Source organism: Miscanthus floridulus, chromosome 2 (genome assembly GCF_019320115.1).
Source record: "Miscanthus floridulus cultivar M001 chromosome 2, ASM1932011v1, whole genome shotgun sequence".
NCBI lineage: Eukaryota > Viridiplantae > Streptophyta > Magnoliopsida > Poales > Poaceae > Miscanthus > Miscanthus floridulus.
This window is the reverse complement of record NC_089581.1, coordinates 69,838,564-69,845,330: the sequence shown is the minus strand read 5'-3', so window position 1 is coordinate 69,845,330 and position 6,767 is coordinate 69,838,564.

The following is a 6,767-nucleotide window of genomic DNA, read 5'->3' as shown; positions in this document are numbered from 1 at the left end:
TTTATCCTGGTTCAGACCCTCGATCTTTGATCGAGTAATAGCCCTATGTCTAGTCGGCGTTAGCCTTTGTGTTGGATTGATTGTAGAGTGTTGTGTTGTGTTATATGTGTGTGTTGTCTCTAGGAACCCTGCCCTCCTTTATATAGTCAGGAGGTCAGAATCCTAGTCGGTTTACAATGAGAGTTCCTAGTAGGATTACAAAATAATACTACTACTAAAATTACATGGGAAGAATCCTAGTTAGACTAAATCTTCTCCCTTTCTTGCAGGGTATCCTGTAGGTCCCACACCGACAAGCCTCAGAGCACTTCATGGTTGAGCTCTGGAAGCCTCGTCTTGTTCCTTCAGGTCTTGTCAAGCCAGAACAAGTGTCGTCCGAGTGCTTTCTTGAGCGAAACCATGTAGCGCTTCATGAGATCTTCGCGTGGTATGTACCTTTTTGAAGAAAAAAGTACTCCCATTTGGGTGTAGCCCCCGAGCCTCTTGTTGTTTGGCACAAGGAGCTAGAGGGTCTTCTTCTTGAAATCGCTCTGATTATTTGTCAAAGGGCTCCTGAGCATATACCCGGGTTCTTTGTCAAAAAGAGCTTGGATATAGCTATGTCCGGGTTCTTTTTGTTGTGTGGCCTTGAAGTGGTCTTGTCTTTTAGAAGTCTTCTGAGTGATGTGCGCTTTTTTTGAAGGAAAAAGTGCACTCACTGAGTGTAGCCCCCGAGCCTTTTGCTATTTGGAACAAAAAGTTTGAGGGTCTTGAATCTTATGTTGTTTGAAAAACTGCTGTCTTGAGGAAGTCTTCTGAGTGATGTGCATTTTTTTAAGGAAAAGTGCACTCTCTGAGTGTAGCCCCCGAACCTCTTGCTGGGTTCTTTTATCCAAAAAGAACTTGGATACCGGTTCTTGGCATGTTCTCAGGTAGTCTGCTGTTGTCAGATGTAGTTGTATGGTGGTGGTTTGATGAGGACATCGCCACGCTGGACACACCGACGCCATGGTCTTCCCCAAGTTGCAATTCGTTTCCAACTCAGCTACCACGTCACCCTCGGATTCAGCAGACACGTCGTCACTGTTTCGGTCATAACTTCCTCATACGACGTCGAAACGGGCCGTTCTTGGATGCGTTGGAAAGGGGACGACGACGCCGTCGTTTTGGATCTGGTCCCAGCTCCAGAAGGTCCGTGGATCATTCTGTGTGACCACGACAAGGTGCTGCGTCACCTGTTTGGGCCAACTTGGCCATGTATCGTGTCGGGCCTTAAGCCCAAGTTGTGGGCGCCCAACCCCTGGCCGTCCCCAACCCTAGGTCGAGTCTTAGACTATAAACACAGCCGCCGCCGCTGCTATACAATTGGGTTTTGTTTTAGAGTTTAGTTTTCCATCGAGAAACTGAATCGTTCATTGTAACTGTGGTGACAAATCCTTTTACAGTGATCCAGGGCCCCCGTTCTTGATCTCCTCCACTGTGTCGATTAGTCCTTTGGAACCGAGTTCTAGAACCCTCTATTGATATTCGCGTCATTCATATTTGCAATATCAGATTGCGTGTTTTACCTTCTTGCTTGTGCTCTTCGATTCGCTTGCAGGAAAAGCCTTCTTGGCGAGGTCAATCAAGTTGTGCTTGGTTGATAACCAACGGAGCAGTGGTGTAACGGTTGCAGGGTTCGAATCGTGTCTGATTTGAAGCTGGATCGCCAACGTCGAGATCTCCACAAATCGAACTTACCGGCTACCTCTCGGAAGATCTGAAGATGCGGATGTTTTTCGTGATGAAGATGCGTATGCTGACGGTGGTCGCCGTCGCCGCCTCAACTTCAATCGTCGCGGCATGGGAGGTAATAATCATGGTAATAATGATCCTTTTGCTAAAATTAAATTTAGTCTACCTCCTTTTGCTGGTAATGTTGATCCAGAGGCATATTTAGATTGGGAGCTTGCTGTTCAACAAAAATTTGATTCTCATAATGTTCCTCCTGAGCATAGAGTTAGACTTGCTACTAGTGAGTTTACTAATTTTGCTTTGTTCTGGTGGAGTGATCTTTGCAATGCTAATAATGCTGCTACTGTGCCTCAAACTTGGAATGTTTTAAAGCAACGTATGAAATCTCGTTTTGTTCCTCCTTATTACCAACGTGATTTACGTTTGAAACTACAAACTTTAAAACAAGGTGATAAAGGAGTAGAAGCATACTATCAAGAATTGCTTATTGGTTTAGCACGTTGTGGTATAAATGAAGATGATGATGATGCTAGTGCTAGATTTTTTGGTGGTTTAAACCATGATATACAGAACATACTTGATTACAAAGAATGGCGCAATTTTTCCCAATTGTATCATCTTGCTATTAAGGCAGAACGAGAAGTACAGGGACGCAAACAACACCAGCCTTTCAGGTCTAACAATGGGAGGAATTTTCAGCAGCGTTCCGAGCTGGAGACGCCCAAGCTTCCTGTTGCACCACAGCCATCTACACCTCCATTTTCTTCCGGGGTAAGTAAATTGTCTAATGTGCAGTTTCCACAGTTGAAGAAAGGTGGAACTCCGGGTGCTTCTACTAGCTCCTCCTCGTCCAGCTCTAAAATCATTTGCCACCGATGCAAAGGCATGGGACATGTCATGAAGGAGTGCCCCAGTCGTCGCGCTTTCATTGCTACCGAGGATGGATATGTAAGTGCTAGTGATGTTGAAGATGATTTAGCCCTTGCTGCTAACATTGATGCATATCCCACCAAGGGCGATCAAGACAAGGAGGCCATCACCATTGACTCCGTGGCTGCTGCCGCGGACTACCCTAGCCTTCTTGTGCAGCGTGTGTTGAGTACACGTGTGGGACATGAAGAAGAGATGAAGATCCAACGCCACAATTTGTTCCACATGTATCTCATTGTGCATGGTTGTCGTGTTCTCACTATCATTGATGGCGGGAGTTGCAACAACTTGGTGAGTTCAGATTTGGTTGACAAGATTGGCTTGACCACACGACAACATTCGTATCCATATAAACTTCAATGGTTCAATAATAGTGGTAAGACTAAGGTAACTAAATCAGCACGCATTAGTTTTTTCACAGGCTCTTATCATGATATTGCTGATTTTGATGTTGTCCCTATGCAAGCTTGTTCCATTTTGTTAGGTCGACCATGGGAATTTGATAATGATGCTTTACACCATGGTAGAACTAATGCATACACTATCATACATAAGGACAAGAAAATTACATTGCTGCCTTTGTCTCCTACGGATATTATTAAACATGCTAATGAGATCAAAAATAAACCTCCAACAGACATTGCTAAAAATAATGGGATTAAGTTAAAAGGAGGTGCTTTTCTTGCTACAACTCCAGCTACTGCTGAGTTATGTGATAATCCTGATGCACCATGTTATACTATGTTTTGTCAACCTTTTATGTCTGGTGCATTGCCTGCTGTCACTAACCTTTTGCAGGAGTTCGCTGATGATGGGATGGAGTCGAGGACGACTCCAATTCTACAAGGAGGGGATGATGAGGACATCGCCAAGATGGAGTCGAGGACGACTCCAATTCGAGAAGGGGAGGATGATGAGGACATCGCCACGCTGGACACACCGACGCCATGGTCTTCCCCAAGTTGCAATTCGTTTCCAACTCAGCTACCACGTCACCCTCGGATTCAGCAGACACGTCGTCACTGTTTCGGTCATAACTTCCTCATACGACGTCGAAACGGGCCGTTCTTGGATGCGTTGGAAAGGGGACGACGACGCCGTCGTTTTGGATCTGGTCCCAGCTCCAGAAGGTCCGTGGATCATTCTGTGTGACCACGACAAGGTGCTGCGTCACCTGTTTGGGCCAACTTGGCCATGTATCGTGTCGGGCCTTAAGCCCAAGTTGTGGGCGCCCAACCCCTGGCCGTCCCCAACCCTAGGTCGAGTCTTAGACTATAAACACAGCCGCCGCCGCTGCTATACAATTGGGTTTTGTTTTAGAGTTTAGTTTTCCATCGAGAAACTGAATCGTTCATTGTAACTGTGGTGACAAATCCTTTTACAGTGATCCAGGGCCCCCGTTCTTGATCTCCTCCACTGTGTCGATTAGTCCTTTGGAACCGAGTTCTAGAACCCTCTATTGATATTCGTGTCATTCATATTTGCAATATCAGATTGCGTGTTTTACCTTCTTGCTTGTGCTCTTCGATTCGCTTGCAGGAAAAGCCTTCTTGGCGAGGTCAATCAAGTTGTGCTTGGTTGATAACCAACGGAGCAGTGGTGTAACGGTTGCAGGGTTCGAATCGTGTCTGATTTGAAGCTGGATCGCCAACGTCGAGATCTCCACAAATCGAACTTACCGGCTACCTCTCGGAAGATCTGAAGATGCGGATGTTTTTCGTGATGAAGATGCGTATGCTGACGGTGGTCGCCGTCGCCGCCTCAACTTCAATCGTCGCGGCATGGGAGGTAATAATCATGGTAATAATGATCCTTTTGCTAAAATTAAATTTAGTCTACCTCCTTTTGCTGGTAATGTTGATCCAGAGGCATATTTAGATTGGGAGCTTGCTGTTCAACAAAAATTTGATTCTCATAATGTTCCTCCTGAGCATAGAGTTAGACTTGCTACTAGTGAGTTTACTAATTTTGCTTTGTTCTGGTGGAGTGATCTTTGCAATGCTAATAATGCTGCTGCTGTGCCTCAAACTTGGAATGTTTTAAAGCAACGTATGAAATCTCGTTTTGTTCCTCCTTATTACCAACGTGATTTACGTTTGAAACTACAAACTTTAAAACAAGGTGATAAAGGAGTAGAAGCATACTATCAAGAATTGCTTATTGGTTTAGCACGTTGTGGTATAAATGAAGATGATGATGATGCTAGTGCTAGATTTTTTGGTGGTTTAAACCATGATATACAGAACATACTTGATTACAAAGAATGGCGCAATTTTTCCCAATTGTATCATCTTGCTATTAAGGCAGAACGAGAAGTACAGGGACGCAAACAACACCAGCCTTTCAGGTCTAACAATGGGAGGAATTTTCAGCAGCGTTCCGAGCTGGAGACGCCCAAGCTTCCTGTTGCACCACAGCCATCTACACCTCCATTTTCTTCCGGGGTAAGTAAATTGTCTAATGTGCAGTTTCCACAGTTGAAGAAAGGTGGAACTCCGGGTGCTTCTACTAGCTCCTCCTCGTCCAGCTCTAAAATCATTTGCCACCGATGCAAAGGCATGGGACATGTCATGAAGGAGTGCCCCAGTCGTCGCGCTTTCATTGCTACCGAGGATGGATATGTAAGTGCTAGTGATGTTGAAGATGATTTAGCCCTTGCTGCTAACATTGATGCAGATCCCACCAAGGGCGATCAAGACAAGGAGGCCATCACCATTGACTCCGTGGCTGCTGCCGCGGACTACCCTAGCCTTCTTGTGCAGCGTGTGTTGAGTACACGTGTGGGACATGAAGAAGAGATGAAGATCCAACGCCACAATTTGTTCCACATGTATCTCATTGTGCATGGTTGTCGTGTTCTCACTATCATTGATGGCGGGAGTTGCAACAACTTGGTGAGTTCAGATTTGGTTGACAAGATTGGCTTGACCACACGACAACATTCGTATCCATATAAACTTCAATGGTTCAATAATAGTGGTAAGACTAAGGTAACTAAATCAGCACGCATTAGTTTTTTCACAGGCTCTTATCATGATATTGCTGATTTTGATGTTGTCCCTATGCAAGCTTGTTCCATTTTGTTAGGTCGACCATGGGAATTTGATAATGATGCTTTACACCATGGTAGAACTAATGCATACACTATCATACATAAGGACAAGAAAATTACATTGCTGCCTTTGTCTCCTACGGATATTATTAAACATGCTAATGAGATCAAAAATAAACCTCCAACAGACATTGCTAAAAATAATGGGATTAAGTTAAAAGGAGGTGCTTTTCTTGCTACAACTCCAGCTACTGCTGAGTTATGTGATAATCCTGATGCACCATGTTATACTATGTTTTGTCAACCTTTTATGTCTGGTGCATTGCCTGCTGTCACTAACCTTTTGCAGGAGTTCGCTGATGATGGGATGGAGTCGAGGACGACTCCAATTCTACAAGGAGGGGATGATGAGGACATCGCCAAGATGGAGTCGAGGACGACTCCAATTCGAGAAGGGGAGGATGATGAGGACATCGCCACGCTGGACACACCGACGCCATGGTCTTCCCCAAGTTGCAATTCGTTTCCAACTCAGCTACCACGTCACCCTCGGATTCAGCAGACACGTCGTCACTGTTTCGGTCATAACTTCCTCATACGACGTCGAAACGGGCCGTTCTTGGATGCGTTGGAAAGGGGACGACGACGCCGTCGTTTTGGATCTGGTCCCAGCTCCAGAAGGTCCGTGGATCATTCTGTGTGACCACGACAAGGTGCTGCGTCACCTGTTTGGGCCAACTTGGCCATGTATCGTGTCGGGCCTTAAGCCCAAGTTGTGGGCGCCCAACCCCTGGCCGTCCCCAACCCTAGGTCGAGTCTTAGACTATAAACACAGCCGCCGCCGCTGCTATACAATTGGGTTTTGTTTTAGAGTTTAGTTTTCCATCGAGAAACTGAATCGTTCATTGTAACTGTGGTGACAAATCCTTTTACAGTGATCCAGGGCCCCCGTTCTTGATCTCCTCCACTGTGTCGATTAGTCCTTTGGAACCGAGTTCTAGAACCCTCTATTGATATTCGCGTCATTCATATTTGCAATATCAGATTGCGTGTTTTACCTTCTTGCTTGTGC